A 19025-nucleotide genomic window follows, 5' to 3' on the forward strand; every position below is an offset into this window, starting at 1 on the left:
CTGTGATCCAAGTTGTTCATTATCGCCTCCTTCGTTGCCCTTCGGGCCCGTGCCAAGGAAGTCCGCAATGCAGTCCTTGATTTCATCTTCAGAGCGTAGGACTATTTTCTGCTCCCGTGCTCAAAGGTGAGCGAGAAAGGATAACCCCATCTGTACCGTGTGAGCCATTTCGTCAGGGCTGCAGAGGCGTCTGAGTGCCAGTGTTAGCGAGGATAAATCCTGAAAGATCGTAATTTGGGCGCTCTCCATTGTGAATGGGCCCCCAGACCTGGCCTTCTCGAGAATCCTGGTTTTGTCTTGTTATCGGTGAAACTTGGCCAGGACGGAGCGCGGGCCACCAGGCGGTCCCCCCCGCTCTTTGTATACGTTCAGTCTTAGGCTCATTGATTTCTTAATTAGCGGTGAGTATTTTTATGATGTCATGGATGGTGTCTTTGAGATCCTTTTCAGTTTCACATTCGCGCTCTGGGATGGCAGAAAAGCAGAGGTTGTTCCTCCTCTCCCTATTTTCTAAATCATCCATCTTGAGTCGGGCCTCAACCCCCCTTTTTTCAATGTAACAAATCCGTACATCCATCTGAGTTTCAAGGCTATCAATCGAAGCCTGACTATTCTCCACACATTCCAATCGTTCCTCAAATCTGTCCATTCTCTGGGTGATTTTGTCAATTTTAGCGCCTAGATTGGCCCCCATATTTTTTGTGGTGATCTCTCCTTTGGTGGCTGCAGCACTCGCCTCCAACGTGTCCGTAGTCGTAGTCGTAGTTGTTGCAGGTCTGCCGAGCGGAGGAGACGGATCGTAGGCAAATCTGGCTAGCTTGTGAAGTGGGCCCATACAGTGCAACCCGGATCAGAGGAGGCACACGCCCCTAGGTAGGGGGCCCTCCCCTCTTTGAAGGTGTATAGAACTGCGGGATCTGGGTTGTCCCCACACTTTAGTGTTTCATGCAGGTCGACGCATAGCCTTCGGGGTTTGCGGTGCGCATTCAGTGGGGACATGCAGCGATTCCTTCATATGACACTTCCAGAGTTGTGGTCTGTGGAAGGGAGGGACGGCTATGGTAGAATCTGGTACCTCGTTCCTAGAGGTATCGCCGTCCGTCAGGAGCACCAAGGTCCTCAAAGCGCGGGCACGTGTCGCCACTTTAACAATATGAAGTGTAAGGGGGTCGTTGGTGTGGAGATTCTCTGGACTCCTCAATGAGCAAGGATCAATTCATAGACAGGGCTGAGGGAACAGATTCCACCTCGGAATGCTCGTTGGTTACTGGGAGTGCGGGGCGCAGCTTGAGGATACTGGGCTCTGTGTGGTGTGGTCTGTACGCATCCAGTGGCCCTTCGGGATAGGGGCGTTTCAGTACTTTCCTTGGTCCTTCAGCAAGCTATGTTTACAGTACAACCTCGCTGCTCGGAGCGGTGTTTTCAAGGGGGTCTCTTCTTTTGTCCCTGTGTTGTAGTTGCCCAGGGTAGAGCACCTGGTGCGGCGCTAGATTCAACTGGGGAACGAGTCCCCGTTCGTCCACCCGGGCGGGATAGAGAGTGTTCAAGAGACCGTTAATTTAATGGTGCTTCTGTGGGGGGGCGGTAATGATCAGGTCTTTGGATATATGCTTCAGTCTACCCCCCCTAGTGTTGTGCTCTCGGGGTCCGTATAAGCGGGTGAAAGTACTTCCCACAGGGTGCCGTTTCCATACAGCCTCAACGTACCAGGTTGTGGCGGGCTTCAAAGTGGTTTCAGGGACACGCCGATCGTTAAGTCCGCAATACACTGGAATCAGCAGCAGGATTTCTCCCTGCAGAGGGGGGGGGGGTCAAGTCTCCACTCCTTTATGTTGGCCCCCTTTGAAGCATGGGGGGGACGGAAACTGTAGTCCCCCTGGGGGGGTCTGCGCCACCCCCGCAGGAATCGGGGCATATGTACCCTTGCAGTGGCAGCCGGTACTGGAGCCACGCAGTGCACCGCACGCCCGTGTCGAGCACCCGCAGGTGAGCAGGCCCGGGTCGGATCACCAAAGACCGGGGCTCCGGCCACAGGCCACGGCGCTCTGGAGCACCGCGGGCTCAGCAGACCGCGCGGGCCGCGTCTGGGCTGGGGCACAGCCGGTGTCCCCAGGGAGCCTCTTTCGTTCTGGTGTTCCGCGGGTAACGAGTGGGGTCCGCAGCGGAGAGCCAGCAGAGGAACTGTAAAACTGGGGGGTTGCGAGCCGAGGAGGACGCGTCGACGGATACCTTGAAAGTCGAGCGTTCTCCTCCAGGCAGGCCCACCTTCTAGCATGGTTGCGTCTGGCCGTTTTGGTTTCACTTTCTGGCGCCCGACGAGGCAAGACTTCAAGCGGGGTTTTCTTGGGCTTCCCAGTCCCGATTTCACTCGGGTTTTCTTCTGCGGTGTGGGGGAGTGTTCCGACACCAATTCCACCGGTTTGTCTCCTTTGGGGGTGGGGGTCACGACGTGGGGGCTCAAGTCACTTTGCGGGCCGTTGGAGACGGAGCTCACACGGGACAAGTAATCATCCATGCACCCCCTGGTGGCCAGTCTGTCACTATTGCTTTTCTAGTGGTGCTTAGCCTTGTGAAGGTTTTTAGTTGAACAAAAGTGAAGCAAAACTCTCAATGTAACGCCTCTACAATTTATTCTCCCCGCCTGCCACCAGTGTTAGGCAACGTTTGAATGCAGTACCCTCTGGGAACACTAAAAGCAACTATGACTACAGGTGTAAGCTAAACCAACCTTTGGTATAAGTCTGTACTACACAGTTTTGGTAGCGTGTTCAGCAGCCAGGCTTATCTCAAGAGGAAATGTGAGCTGTAATGATGTTACACAGAGGTCTACAATCACTGGTGTTCAAATAAACTCTTACACACCAGGTTTCTTGGTTAAATACTTATTAATTTATTAACCAATCAGTTATCCTTCATCAGAAGGCAGAAATCGTATATAATACACATCTACTTCAATACTGTACACTCTAAGTTTCTGAATCAGATAAGACCCTTTTGGAATGGCCCACAAACACAACCTACAGTCACAGGTAACTTTTAGTAACAAGGGTGCTGGGGACATGAATATCTTACTGTAGGCATTCAGAATACTTCTCAAGAGGAGTAAAAGGCAAAGATTATTAGAACATAAAAGGTTAAAGTTATTCTTAGACAGTGCAAATATTTTAAGTTCACCAGAAGAGTCAATTCAGTAGGCTAGGCCAAACTCAATGGGCTAAAGTCTTGGATAGGATAAAGCAGTTCTGGTAGTTAAACGGGAAAGTTTCTGCACAAGTTCTTAGAAGTAGTTTGTAGCAAGAAGAATCCTATGTTGGGGTCACAAGCTGATTAGGCCTGTGAGTTGCGAAAGTTTGAAGCACTTTCACTGCGAGAGGTAAGTACGCTTTCTGGTTTTACAGTACCATACAAATGAAGAAAGGGGCAGCTGATGGCTTCTGTTCCTGGCAGTTGCTGCAGATCTCGCTGTTCAAGGGCCTCAGTCGTGGGGACAAGAGGGAGGATGTCGGGGGACTCCTACACCGGGACAGTCAAAGCAGCTCGCAACTGGCAAAACATCAATTTCAGTGGCTGTAAGTAAAGCACACAAACTGGTGTCCCTCTCCATGGTTCTAAGGTTTCCTGCAGCAACTCTCAGGAAATCAAACCAGTTCCGAGATGGGTGTCCAGGTGGCTTACTGGTGAGTTGATTGGTCCCACCAACTCAAGGGTAGAAGTCGTCCTTGCAGGGGCTTCTCTTTCTGTGAACTTGGCGATTCGGCCCTGCAGCAGGGCTTCGGGCAAACCAACGGTCCAGAAGTTGCAGCAGCCCGCTACTTCAAGCTCTTCTTCGGTTCCTTCGTTCCAGTGGTCGACTACCTTCCAAGCCAAGAGACTCCTTTTAATCACTTTCCTCCCATTCATTCCAGCCTAGCTGTCACTCGCCCAGCAGGGTGGCTCTCCTTGCCGGACAGTCAGCCAGCCAATCACCACAGAGTGCATTTGGGTCTCCTAGGAGACTAAACACAGGGAGTTTCGGGCCCCTCCCTCACTTTCTGCCCACCCCAGACACTCAGGCGCCAGAAGCGGTCTTCACTCCTGAAGCCCGCCAAAGGTGAATGAACAAAGAGACCTAATCTGGTTTGTCACGCAGAGACAAACTCTAGAAGGGCCTTTCCAAAAAGAAATGGTGAAAAAAAGACCGGGGCCTGTTTAAACAAAGGGGGCTAAGACGCCATCTTGAAAAACATGGCTCCCGCGATTTAACGTTACCAGAGTTACGAATAGTTTGCGGTCGGGAAAAATCATGGTAGTTAGTTGTAAAACCACTGCCACCAGCCATTCTGAGAGGAAAGGTAGCATTTGACTGCTACATGAGTATCTAGACATAGGGGATTCTAAGTAATCCCTCCAGCACTCTATTGTAAGATAGGGTGCGCTGGGCCTAGAAATTTAAGACTAGTAAAGTCAATTTCACTTTACTTACTGGGAAACCGTAGTTTATCCCAGAGAAGGTAGTTAAACCTTGGGTAAGCCTGAAAAGGTTTCCCTGTGCCACTGCACTGAAGGTGCTGTGACACAAATCAAAAGATGATGCCTATGGAGTTGGTTGGACTCCATAACCAAAGAAAACACAAGAGTAAAACGTATATCAAAATACATGAGAGAGTGGGAGAAAAGGCTCACACTCTCTCCAGGTAAAAAATCAAGTCCTCAAAATCCAGCAAAGTTGCTGGGGGTCTCTAAGGTGAAGGGAATTGGCACATTTCTGAGAATTCTCCCTAACAGCCTACGAGGGGAGTTTTGTTAGGTTGCTGTGTTTGGTTTCGGCACAAACTGCATTGTTAGGATGTGGTGGTGATTTAATCTGGTACATAAACCCCATTGTTAGCTCACTGCGCTTAGTCTTTCGCACAAAGTGCATTGAGTCACACAGGTTGCCCTTGTTCTACCTTGCACTCAACCTGCACCACAAAAAGTAGTACTCAGTCCATAATATAGTCATCGAGGTACCATGTCATTCACTGGCCACATCTTTGTAGCCGCCTGGCACAACCCTGGCCCCACTGAGAACCATAGTAGTCGCTTTTTACCCCCTCTACCGCATAGCTCACCCCTCCTCCACAGCGCATAACCATGTGGCGCCCATCACCGCTCCTTTTCCCCCCTGCCCCAACCTTACCCCCCGCTTCAGACTGTCACTCTCTCCTCCACTCGCAAATCCTGCTCTGTACAATTAAGAGCAGCAAGATGGAGAGAAATACCAGACCGCTCCCACCCTCGAACACACAATCCCTGATGCAGCCCACAAGCACCCCCCAACCGACTACAGACCACTTCCACCTCCTCAATAAGCTCAGCTAGAGAAGCTTTAGCCAACCACCCACTCTCTCCCACACACCCATGACCGCACATAATGCTGACCGCACATAATGCAAGGAAAGGGTGTAACCACAGACACCTAATGCCCCCCAAGCATCTCCCACTCTCCGACACAGTTTGCCACCACATTACAGGAGCAAAACCTCACCACCCAAACCCAACCCAGTCTTAGCTCTCTTCCCATCCTCCTCCTGTCCACCTAGTCCTACACCCTCCTCATCCCGCACTCCTCCTCCACTCCTCACTTCCCTCCCTCACTGCCTCCCCTTGCATCAGACTCCGCTCCCCCCACACCAACCACCCTCCACCTACAAAGGTGTTCCTCAAAATATCCTGCACCCTCATCAACACCAGATCTGTTTCCAAAAACAAACTCCACATCTACGACCTAGTCACAGAAGAAAACCCAGACACCCTCTTCGTTACTGAGACCTGGTTCACTGACTACAAACCCCTCGAGCATGAGGCCTTCCCACCTGGCTACACTCTCACCGTTCGTAACAGATCTCGTAGGGGAGGTGGTCTTGCAATATTACACAAACTATTTAAGCTATTAACCATTGACGCCTCCATCTGCACCACTGACTAGAAATCCTTCCTGATAAAACTCCAACTCGCCCCATACTTCAGTTTCCTCCTCGTCTATAGACCTTCCGGTTAGAACAAAAACGTTGCATACACATTCGGTGAAGCTGTGGCCGCCAATCATCCAACTCTCACTACCCTAGGAGATTTCAACATATGGTTTGATTCCCCATCAAACACCATGACTAGGTCACTTACAGACATTCTAGACCCACTCCATCTGATAAACCACACATTCACTCCCACGAGAGGCCACACCCTTGATGCAATATTTAGCACCTCAGACATATCCACTCAACCCCTGCGCCCACTGTCGTGGTCTGATCACTCAGCACTCTGTTTCAGCATACTGCTCAACACTGTAGCCAGTGGGGAAAAACACAACACCCCCCCACACCCCTCTTCCCCCCCCCCCCCCCCCCCCCCGCCACAAACTGCTCCTCCACTTTCCAATTCTGGAACAAAGTGGTAATCGCCCCTCATATAGAACTCTCCCTCTGCAACTCCATCAACTTACTCTTCGTAGCGGAAGGACCACCAGCGATTGACTCCTTCGACCTCTGGCTTTCCAATGCCCTCAAAACCCTCACCCTGTCAAAACGTTCCTCGCAGAGATGTGGACAATTGCTGAGCTAGTTCTCCCCAATCGCAAACCCCTCTAAACTCTCAAGCACCATCTGGAACAGGCCTGGAGAGCCGACCCTTCAGCCCAAAACAAAAATGCCCTAGCAAGGACAATCGGAACCTACAGATCAGAAATTAAAAAGAAAAGAAAATTAAAAAAAGCAAGAAATCATATTATGGTAACCAAATCCAAAATGCCTGCAACCCAAGTAAGGAACTACACAATCGTAGCAGAATGCAAATCGCCATATTCTTGCCTGACCATCCCATGCTGCCAAGCCTTATGTGACACCTTGTTGCTCCACTTCTACATCGAAAGACACTCTCATCGCCAAATTAAAAACCCTACCACTGCCCACATTGCACCACACAAACCCCACCCCATCCTCAAACTTCTTTTGACTCTTTCTCTCCCATCACACACCAAGAATTCCTCTCACGGTTAGCGGTCAGCTGCCCGTCAGGCTCTCCGGAAGACCCCTGACCACCCACATTGCTCAAGAAAATACTAAGTGCTACTTGTGCAGGCAACTTCACTCGTGCAATCCTTAACCACTCACTCACCTCCGTGACCTTCCCGAAAGCCCTAAAAACATCCTACACCAAACCCATTCTCAAAAAAAGACGCTTGACCCCTTCTTCCCCAAAAACTACCGACCTATCTGATCTGCGTTTCATCGCCAAATCCAATAACCTCCTAGACCCAGCCCAATCAGGTTGCAGACCACCCAGGGGAACAGAAGCATTGCTAGTCTCCATCTGGGATGACCTAAAAACAGCCAACGCAGACGGCTGTGCGGTTCTCATCCTTCTCGATCTGTCCGCAGCTTTCGATACCATAGATCACGTTATTCTATCAGACTACAAACACTAGGAATCAAAAACACTGCCCTGTCGTGGATCTCTTCTTTCATCTCCAACTGATCGTAAATCCTGCACCTCGACCAATTCACATCCATATCACGTCCAGTCTGCAAAGGTGTCCACTCCCCCTCGTCCCCCCCAAAGGAGCATCCACGTCACTGCTAATCTTCATACTCCTACGTCCCGTCCACTTTCCGCCATACTTATGGGACATTCCTCCGTCCTGTGGGATGGGACCGGAGCACTTTTGTAAAAAGCATAATATTTTTCCAAAAATGTGTCCTTCCCCTCTTTTTACGCAGGGTACTGCACACGGTCTTAACCCCGCCCTCCTTAGCTCCGCTCAGTGCATCGCCTATCAGTCCTTTTCTCAGCTCGTTCGGGACTGGATGCACTTGCATCTTCGCAACATTTTTTTACTTCTAGGTCTTCCTCCTCCTGCTCCGGCTAGCGGTCGCGAGTCGTCTATGCCGTTTCAGTAAGATTTTCCTATTTGTTCTTCTTGTCAGCGACGCTTCGCTAGTGCGGACCCCCATCCTCTTTGTTTAGAGTGTTTGGGTCTGGACCACCGGTGGGACTCGTGCTGTTACTGCGACTCCCTTTCGGTCCGGGTGCTTCAATGTCGTTTGGAGTGGTGGGAGGTCTCCAGCGCGCTCCCCCATTGCATTTTCTCATGTTCTTTTGAAGAAAAGAAGAAACGGCCGGTGAGTTCTTTACTTTTTAGAGCACCCCGGCCGGGGAACTCCTTCCCGGGATCTTTCCGGTCCGGGAGGAGCGTCAAGAGCTCTGTTAACGGGGGTTTGCCCTGAGGTGCCTTTTGCCCCTAAAAAGTGTACTTGAGTTTTCTCTGAGGGTCTCCGTAAGGGGCCTATTGACACTGGATTGCTATCTGAGGCCACTCCTGCGGGGGCTATTTGTGGGCCCAGCTCGGCTGTGGTGGCAGGTACCGGAGCTTGCTTCGAGGTCTCCCGGGTTGGAGCTTCCTGTAAAAAAAAAAAAAAAAAAAAAAAAAACACACACTGGGGTAATCCCTGAGGCCTCTGTTGGGGCTGTTAGTACCGAACAAAAGTTTGAGGACCGTGGTAGGGCTTTAGATACCAGGCTCGGGTCCGTGGCCCCTTGTTCGGTGACAACAGACCTCTTGAGGGGGCACTGAGTGAGGTCTTGGACCGTAATTCCTCAGTTACCGGCAATACCGAGGTCGTTCCGTTGAAGGCTTCTCTGGCTGTTAGCATGTCTCAAAAACATTCTAGGCCTCACAGCACCGGTTCAGCCGAAGTTCCTTGTATCAAGGCTAAAATGAAGACCCCTGACCCACCTGTGGAGAACCCTGTCTCACTTCAACAACACATGTTGCAGTTCCCCTCAGGTGCGGACAAAATGGCGGCCGCTCCCGCCAAGACTAGGGCGGCCATTTTGGATACCTCCCTTACAACTACGCCATCGGGACTAGGTGTGGGGAGTGGATCATCAGGTGAACATCGTTTTCCTTGTGCACATCCTTTTCGTCCAGTTTGACGAACGCTCGGATGCCCCTACCGCACAATGTCTTGCTTCCTCCAGCATCGGTACCCCTGATTTACGTGTACATCAGTGGGGAAGGGCCCCCTTGGCAACCTTCTCCCTTGCGTCTCTGGAATTAATCTGCTCATGAGAGGCCTCCTCTAGTCGCACCTAAATCGGCGGAGGATGCCTTCTTCGGCAAGTTTCAGAGACTAATGCATTCCAACCCCATGAAGGAGTATTTTGGAGGCTTGTTTAGGGAGATATGTCCACCTGTTCCGACGGTCCCAGCTGGGGCACCTGTGATCCCGCTGGCGCCGCCTTTTCCGGCTGGACCCCCCCAGACTCTTCCTCCCTTGCCTCCATTGTCCCCATTGGACAAATCTGCAGTGGTGCCTGATGTAACTCGGCCTGATCCGGATCTGCTGGACGGCGCACAAGAGGATCAGGATAGCGATGACCAGCCCCGCTCTGTTAGAGCTTTTCACAACCGGGTGCTGGACATGTGTTTTTATTAATGTTCCAGTACCCGAGGCACCTGTTCCGCAGGAGGGGGTGCTTTCGGGGGCATTCACCTTGTCTCCTTTGGAGCGTACCGGCTTGTTCTTGCAGAAGGACGTTTTGGCCGAGGACCGTTAAGTTTGGGAAAAGCCACACTGTGGACTGTTTATCAACAAGAAGATTGATGCGTGTTATAGGCTCCATTTTTTTCGGAAGAGGTGGCTTTAGCGCTTTGTCCACCCCCCTCCTCCACGGTTGTGGCTGCGGCCACTTTACAGTCCAGACCTGCTGCATCGTCTTCCGCAACGGCTACTCAGGTTCTGGCCAAAGAGGACAAGCTTCTTGACTCTTTGGGAAGGAGGATTTTCGCTAATTCAGTGCTGCAGTTACGTCAAGCAAACGCATAACTGGTGTTAGCGGGGGCGAATATGAAAATGTGGAAAGGTCTGTCGGAATTTGGGGAATACATCCCTGCCGAAAAGCTAGGAGATTTCAGAGGGGGGTGGTCAGATGCTAGGGTTCTGGCCCAGGACATGCTGGAGGCCGTGGCACATCCTGTAGACACCTTGGCCCGCAGCCTCATGCTCAGCGTTGACACCTCTCGCCAGGCTTGGCTGCATGCCACCAAGTTCTCTAAGGAGATGCAGGATAAGGTTTTGGACCTGCCCTTTGATGGCAAGGAACTTTTTCATTCCACAACGGATGTTGAACTGACCAAAACTAAGGACAGCACTCGAACCGCTAGGTCTTTGTCGGTCCTGGTGAAACAGGCTTTCGGGGCGCAGAGGACATCCCCGCAACCTCGGCCTTCCTCTGGTTTCAGGGGTTTTTGGACCGAAAGTCCCGCAGGGTTGATACTCCATCGGGAAATTCCAGCCGAAGGCAGCAACGGAGTTGGTTTTTCATTCGCTCCTCAGCCTCCTCTTCAGGTTCAGGTGGCACCGCCACCAAAAAACCAGCTAAATGAGGTTTCTCTGCGCTCACATGAGACCCCGGTGGGAGGACATATTGCGTCTCATTGGGAGGCGTGGCAGACCATCACCTAAGACCGGTGGGGTCTTGTCAGTCGCTTGGCCGGACTTCCTCTTATCCCTTCCCCCACCCATCAATCCCATTTCCAGCAGTCTGGGTCACCCTCCCTCAGAGCTGAGATTCAAAAGTTGTTGGATCTCAGGGCGGTGGAACCCGTTCCCCTACGGGAGCGAGGGGAGGGCTTCTATTCCCGGCTGTTTACGGTGCCCAAATCCAACCAGGTTGGCCTGCGCACCATCCTAGACCTTTCTCAGTTCAATCTCTCTACCCCAAGAGAAATTCAAGATGATGATGCCCTGTCAGATAAAGTGCTCTTTACACAAGGGCGATTGGCTAAGCGTGGTGGAACTTCAGGATGCATATATGCATATTCTGATCTGGAATCCACATCGGAGATGCATATGTTTTTCTGTGGGAGAGGATCACTTCCAGTTCCGAGTGCTCCCTTTTGGCCTCAGCTCGGCACCGCTTGTTTTTACGTAGATGTGAGTCATCGCAACCTATCTTCGGCTTCAGGGTAGCCACGTGTATCCGTATTTGGACGATTGGCTCCTGCGCTGTCCTTGTCCTTTTTGAAAGCCTCGAGCAACCTTCAGTCTCTGTTCCAGCTCCTCTTCCACCTTGGGTTGTCGGTGAACTGTCGGACGTACTCCAGGACGGTCTCTCAGGACCTGATTTACCTGGGTTTTCGTTGGAACACGATCGACGACAGGGTATACCTGACCGGGGACAGAATGGCAGATCTGGTGGCCACGTGTCAGGTCTTTGCGCAGTCGGGGAGCATGTCGGCCTGGTGGTTCCAAAGGCTTCTGGGCCTCATGACCTCGTGTGTTTTGGCTCTTCCTCTGCTCAAAATGAGGCAGACTCAGATGGCTCTTAGGAGTTCCTGGCGTCAAGCTGTGGATCCGGACTCCAAAATGATTTTGATTCCAGCTTCCATGAGAGCGTACCTTTTTGTGGTTGTCGTCTCTCGGCAACCTGTCAGTGGGCGCAGCTTTTCAGGAGCTCGTTCCGCTGATGAGTCACAGCGGACTCTTCCCTTCTGGGGTGGGTTGCGACGTTGGATCTTCAAGTTTCCGATCTCTGGTCGCCCCATGACAAGCTCCTTCATATAAATCACCTGGAGCTTTTGGTGGTCTTCCTGGCGCTCAAGGCGTTCAGGCCGGTCATTTTCAACCAAGTAGTCCGTGTCCGAACGGACAATGTGGTGTCCATGTTTTACATCAACAAGTAGGGGGGGGTACCAAGTCTCCTCTTGTGGATCTTGACATTCAGATTTGGGAATGGGCAGTGCAGCATGGCATCTCGCTGGTGGCGGTACACATCACGGGCCAGCTGAATGTTACTGCGGATGCCCTCAGACAACGAACGATGGTCAGCTACGAGTGGGAGTTGAAAGGGGAGGTCCTCTTACAAATCTTCCAGTGTTGGGGCACTCCAGAGGTGGACCTCTTCGCAACGTCGGCCAACGGGAAACTTCCTCTGTATGCCTCCAGAAACCGACTGGGAGCTTCCTCTCTGGGGGACGCACTAGAGATCCCCTGGAACAATATGAGGGCCTATGCCTTTCCACCCCTGCCTCTCATTCATCAGACAATTTGCAAACTGAGGAACACAGTGAACTGTTCTTTTCTGCTCATAGCTCCGTGGTGGCCGGTCAGGTTCTGGTTTTCAGAGCTTCAACATCTGTTGGTGTGAGCGCCGATCAGGTTTCTGTTGGTTCCCGACCGGCTTCACCAGAGAGATTGGCAGCTGTGGCACCCCTCCCCACAATCGTTCATCTTGGCTGCATGGTGCCGGAGTTCAGATCTCTAGAACATCCCAACCTGTCTGCTGATAACATGCGCATTATTCAGGAAGCCCTCGACGAGATCTCAATACAAGAGCAAATGGCTTTTCATGTAGGACTTATCTTTCGACTGTGGCCGCTTATTTATCCACGAACCAGTGCTCTTTTTCACTATCACATCCAGTGGTAAAGAGGCACTTTGCGGGTCTAATGCGTCTTTACCCCCCTGTACGTAAACCGCATCCTACGTGGGATCTGAACGTGGTCCTTACGGCATTGTCATAAGCCCTTCGACCCAATGGCTACAGTAGATCTTTAGCACCTTTCGTGGAAAGTGTCCTTGTTGGTCGCTGTGACTTCAGCAAGGCGTGCGAGCGAGCTGCAGGCTTTGTTGGTGGAGCATCCCTTCTTGGTTTTCCACAAGGATAAGGTTGTCCTGAGGACGAATCCTTCTTTCCTACTGAAAGTGGTCTCGGATTTCCATCTAAATCAATCTCCTTGCCAGTCTTCTTTCCAAACCCGGCTTCGGAAGCTGAAAGGGTTTTGCAATGCCTGGATGTTAGAAGAGCTCTTAAGTTCTATCTGGACAGAACATCTGAATTTAGGAGTTCTTCTCGACTACTGGTGACCTTTGGTAATCCGCAGGGTAAACCGGCCTCCAAAGCTACCCATCTATAGATGGGTTGCTACCTGTATTATGGAGTCTTACACTGTTCAGGGCCTCCAACCTCCGAAAGGGGTTCACGCACAGCTGGTATGGGGCAAAGCAGCTGCGGTTGCTTTTCAAAGGTACGTCCCCCGGCAGACTATCGCGAAAGCGGCTATATGGGCCTCCATCGGCTTTTTGTAAACACTACTGTTTGGATCTGAGCTCCAGAGCTGATGCTCAATTTGGCCAGGCTGTGCTCAAAAACCTTTTTCAGTAAGGAGTTTTCCATCCACCTGTAATTCCTGTGAGGAGTGCTTAGGAATCTCCCATACGTATGGAGGAAAGGGGACGGGACGTAGGAGTATAATAAAGTTACTCACTGTAGTGACTACCTTACTCCTCCTCCATTTTCTTCCATACGTCCGCCCGCCGTCCCTTCCTAATAAGGTTCCTCTGTTATTGCTTAAAGGCAATAGAAAAGGACTGCTGGGCGGAGCTAAGGAGGGCGGGGTTACGGCCACGTGCGATACCCCGCATAAAAAGAGGGACACATTTTTGGAAATATTTGATGCTTTTTACAAAAGTGCTCCGGTCCCGTGCCACAGGACGGAGGAATGTCCCATAAGTATGGAGGGAAGGGAACTATGGACTAGGAGTAAGGTAGTCACTACGGTGAGTGACTTTATTAATTTCTACATACAGCCAAATTCCTGCAATCATCCGTTCGTACAACCTTATATGCTACAACTACGCAGAAGATACCCAGATCATCCTCAAAATCCCAAATTTGGAAAGATCTGGCACCCCAGACATATCGTGCCTCTCTGATATTGATCACTGGATGACGACCGACCACCTCATCCTCAACCCTGGTAAAGCCGAAATCCTACTCTGCGGGAAAACATCCCTCATTCCCCAACCTATCCCTTGGCCCGAATTGCTAGGACAAGCACCAGCACCCTCAAATGTGGTTAAACACCTTGGATGTGAATTCGACTCAGATCTAGCCCTCACCAAACACACCACCAATGTATCCAAAACATCTTTCCTTCATTTAAGTCTCCTCTGGAGGATTTTCCCGTACCTCACCTATCCCCACCGCTTCTCGGCCATCAACTCCATCATCCTCTCACGCCTTGCTATGCAAATTTCCTCTACCTAGGAACCCCTGCATCCCAACTACGGAAACTCAAACTCCAAAGAATCCGAAATGCGGCAGCACGCCTCCTGTCAACCTTCCTGCCAGAGAACACATCAGCCCTACCTTGAGAGTCCTCCACTGGCTCCCTATTGCTCGATGCACCACCTTCAAAGCCATGTGTATCGCCCATTGCACAATCCTCAACACTGGCTCTTAATTCCTACGAGACAAAATTGTCCCTTACCAACCGTCCAGGAACCTCAGATCGTGCAATGCATTTTGCCTAGTCATCCCACCGCACAGCTCCATAAGACTGGGCGGCTCCTCCAAGCACCAATCATCATTCCATCCCCATACACATTTGCAACATCGAAAAGCACCTGAAATTCATGAAGGCCCTTAAAACCTGGCTTTTTCCAATACTCTACTAAGCCACTGCACCCCGTGAATACTCTACTAATCTCCTCCTCTTTCGATCATAATTCAGGGGCCAGCAGCTCTTGCAGCGGTTTCACCTGACGCCACCACACTTTGCTCAACAGCACTGCTTGCCGTCTAGAATCTCCAGGTAAACCAGCTGCTTTCGTTGTGGCTTTCCTGATCCACCAGTATCACACCCACAACATCAATCCAACCCTACAAGCACCCAAGCTAAGCCAGCAGCGTTCACTTTGGCTACCCTCGCATCACACTCGCCGCAAAACCCTGCCCACCAGTTGACATGAGAGACAATTAACAATGAAGATAAGGGCACTGGCTAGCACATGCACTTCATTAACTATTCACTGCCATTGTTAACCCGCTATGTTTCCCCCTGGGAAGCTCCTACCATTAGCAACCTCCACACCTCTATTCCCCAAGCTAGGTCCAACAAGCCCTCGATGACTGTTGCGTTATGTATCCTTACTACACAACAGGCTGTAACCTACGACCTTTCAGTCCCCCTCATCCTACTGTCTTATCTTGAGACCCCCCCAGCTCCACGAAACGGGGGCCACCTGCCGACCATAGAGGATTCTCGATTTAGGCTCAGCCTCCCTTGGCTCATTTTATGACTAAACTTACTGCAAGAGGAGACCCGGGACTCCCTACTCAAGGAGTCTCTACTTAGCCCTCTGATCAAATTGCACTGTTAGTGCAGGCTCTACCCTGCTTAGCCTTGTACCCAATTGCATTGCCAAGTGTAGAGTCCTTCTCCCACTACACAGGACTCTTGAATCTAACTGTGCGTGGCCTTGTTCTCAGATTGCACTGTTGGGTGTAGGCCTCTCTCCCATTATAAGGGGCCCATGATTCTATGGTACGTATATCTCACACTACTAGCGTGGACATAGGCTGCAGGCACGGCCAAGCATCCATGCATGATAGAATACGCCTACGGCTAAGCACATCCGACCTCGTGCACACATAGCCGTCCAGACTGAAACACCTGATGTACCTCAACACCTCTATCCACTAGCATGCAGTGACCACCACCCGAAAGGAAATTGGTATAGCTGACCCACATAAACTCTCAACAATAGCAATCTATCTCCAACCCTCGACAGCACCCAACCATGGGTCTAATTTCTCTCGGGCTGTTTAGTCTAGCCTTGCCAGCCACCCAAGCTCAACATGCACACACGCATCTCCTAAACTGACCCCCTAGAATTCTCCATCGACTACGGTCACCAATGGCATTCAACCAAGGAAAAAGCACATTGAGGCCACACAAGTGGGGAAAGAGCGCTATATAAATGACAAAATACTATACAATACGTGATCAGGAGGTTGAGAAATTTTGGAAAATCCTTGCTCCGGATTGGGCCAGGAGACCGTGGTACCCGGACATTCTGGACATTTCCATCTGCCCTATAATAAGTCTTCCACAAAGAGAGCACCTTTTCTTGCAAGAGGAGGGTCGGGTTCTCCTTCCAGTGGTCAAGACTCTCAACTTTCACACATGGTTTCTGAGAGGTTGCGATCTAAGGATTGGGTCCTCCCGGATGACGTAATGGGCATTTTGCTTTCGGCCCAGCAACAAAATCCTTATACCGCTGCAGTTGGAAAAAGTTCTGCAGCTTGTACAGGGATAAGAATGTGGACCCTTTTACATGCAGCACACCTATGGTATTGTCGTTCTAGTTACACCTGGCTAATCTGGGGCTCCAGGTTGGCACAATTAACGGGTATCGGGCAGCGCTATCTATTTTTAAGCGCTCCTCTGAAGAGGTATCTTTCTTCAAATTACCACTGTTTATACAATTTCTGAAAGGATTGACAAATGTATTTCCTCCGGTCCCTTTTTAAGTCCCATTTTGGGATCTCAACCTAGTTATGACATTTTGAGTATGTGCTCCATTCAAGCCTATTCATGCATGTCCTTTAAGATTGTTAACGCTGAAGACCATCATTTTGGTGGCTCTTAGATCAGCCCGTAGTTTTCGGCCTTGTCTTTCAAACCTTCTTACACAATTTTCTTTAAGGATAGAGTGATCCTTCAACTTAAACCAAAATGTTTACCAAAAATTGTCTGACTTTCATTTAACTCAGAAGATTATACTACCTTCTTTTTATCCTCCACCTCATCCTGGGAAGGAAGAGGAGAGATTACACAGGCTTGATCCAATATGTGCACTTTAAGACATCCTGGAAATGTAGAAGCCAAGATGGGATGATCAAAGTTTTGTTGGTTACACAGGCCATAAGTTTGGTATGGCGGTCACAAAACTAACCTTAACTAGGTGGTGGTTATCTCTGAATGCTGCAGATTTAGCTGGGACATTTTTATTTTTTTAAAAGATTTAAAATTCTGACTACCTCCTCCAGAAATACAAGCACTGCTGTGGGAGCCTATCCTAAAATGAGGAATATGTTAATGTTAAAGGATGTTTGTACCGTGCACTATCGCCACCGGAGTGGTTCCGTGGCGGCTCTGAAAAAGGAAGGAAGGGGTGGTAAGTGGGAAGTAGCTGGAAAAATGCAAGAGAGCAGTGATGTGCTGTTGGCGGCCTCAGCCCGGTGGGTCCGTTGGCTGTGCCTGGGGTGTTTTGCGGCCGGTAGTCGTCGTGTACTGTTGTGCGAGTCTTTGTGTTTTAGCTTTGTTGTTGCAATGTAGTGAAGTTTTTGCGATTAGTTGTGCTGTAGGTTTGTGGTTGTTTGGCTTGGAGTTTGAGAGGTCTATGCAGAGGGGGAAATTGTTAGTGCAATTGGTTAGTTGGCATCTTTATCCTGAATTGTGGCACTGGGCTTCTGTAATTTCCCCAGGCGGGGTTCGGGAGCACCCCTGCGCCTCTGTCCTGATCTGGGTCCGTCCGGCCTTCAAGGTCCCTTTCACATCTGGCCCCCTCTGAAAGTGGCCCCTAGGGGACCCTGACGTCTATGGAAACCAGGCGGGTCACCACACACGATAGAGACGCCAGACGCAAGGTTGTATTCCCAAAGCTAGGGTTTTATTGTAAAGCAAAAGTCTCAGTTGGCCAACTCGGTCTCACGTGTATCTCTAGACCTCGAGGGACGCAAGAGAGTGAATTACGTACATCAGTTACATATATACAAAATGCATATCAAACAATCAGCTATGACATGTTTAACAACACCCCCCCCCCCCTTATTGGGTTTCTTTGAACTTGGTGTGATGATGGACATCTCCGACCACTAGGACCCCTTCAAACATCTATTCTAGTAACAATTTGCGAGTGCGAAGGCATCTTTCGGTTATTGAATAGAACACGGCGCTTCTGTTCTTGGAAGCGAACTACATACAGGGGGGGGGGGAGTTGCATTCCGGACCTTGCTATCTATCAGGTGCTATTCGTGTCCTGGGAGCCGACATGCTCTAACGGGCTCAGCAAAGGGGGGCCGTTAGAAAAGCATAATTCAAGCCTTTAGCAGTATTATTCTAACATATTCTACCATATAACGAGACTGGCTGGCAGCTGTGAAATTATTAAATGCCCTGCAGCTCTGCTTCAAGGCTACGTTCGGGAGGGAGCCGGGCATTCTGGCGCTGCCTACGTTTGTGTTTCAGCGAACTCTTGTTATCCTCACGGCCCTGCGGCCTTGTCCTTTTCACATACAGACAACAATGTTCCACAGTCGAGGAGTGTAAGCGGAAAATATACTGAGAAGGAATAGGAACAGAAGGCAATGAGCAATGGTTACAAAACAAAATGGCGATTCTTGTTACATCAAAATGGCCGTTCATTGGCAAACTCGAAAACCTATATTCTGTCGTATCGTGCATGAGACGGTTGGTCCACGGCCACCAAAATGCGTTTGCGGTCTCAAAGTAGAGGTATCCATATTTCTAGACTGACACCTCCTCCCCCAGTCTTCCCTTCCCGCTCATACGGCTAGTGCACCTGCCCATGTCCACAGCTCAGATGGTGTGGCGATTGCTAATGTCCCGATGATTCCACTATACTATGGTACCTGGTGGCAACTAAGTGGCGAGTGCGGGTTATGGGTGTGATTAGGGTCGGATGTTGACTCCATCTCAGTTTGGGTGTTTCCTGTGTTCCTCTTTAACCGGCAGCGTCCTTCCCGGTGCCATGGGAGCTTTTTCACATAGGGAAATGACCGTCTGTACTGGGATTTGTCCGTGTCCACTCCAGTTTATTCATCCCTTTCTTTTCTGTTTCAGTAAATTTTAGGTGATTTTTGGTGTCACTTATATCTTTTGGGATGTTCCAGGTTTTTGCGGCTAAGTGGTAGAAGGCGGTGCCTCCCAGTTTCTTTTTGAGGTATGGTTTAGGTTCCAGGCGGATTTCGTTGCTTGACCTGAGGAGTCTTGTTGGCTTGTAGATTATTTTCTTTTGTACGAATTCTGCTCCCTGTCCACCGATTGCCCTGTGCGTTATGCACATTGTTTTGAAGGTGATGCAATGTTTTACTGGGAGCCAGTGTAGTGTTTTTAGGGCGGAGTGTTGTGTTCTCTTCTTGATAGTTTGAGGAGTAGTCTGGCTGCTGAATTTTGGATCCGTTGTAGTTTCTTCAGG

At 50.3% G+C, this 19025-nt stretch overlaps 1 protein-coding gene across 3 annotated transcripts in view; it reads left to right on the forward strand.

Moving 5' to 3' along the window:
- SETD2 (SET domain containing 2, histone lysine methyltransferase) overlaps window positions 1-19025 on the forward strand; it is a 1465157-nt gene that overhangs the window by 100885 nt on the left and 1345247 nt on the right. The gene's annotated exons all lie outside the window — the stretch shown is intronic.

This window comes from Ambystoma mexicanum, chromosome 2p (assembly GCF_040938575.1).
Source record: "Ambystoma mexicanum isolate Mex_15411 chromosome 2p, UKY_AmexF1_1, whole genome shotgun sequence".
Classification (NCBI taxonomy): domain Eukaryota; kingdom Metazoa; phylum Chordata; class Amphibia; order Caudata; family Ambystomatidae; genus Ambystoma; species Ambystoma mexicanum.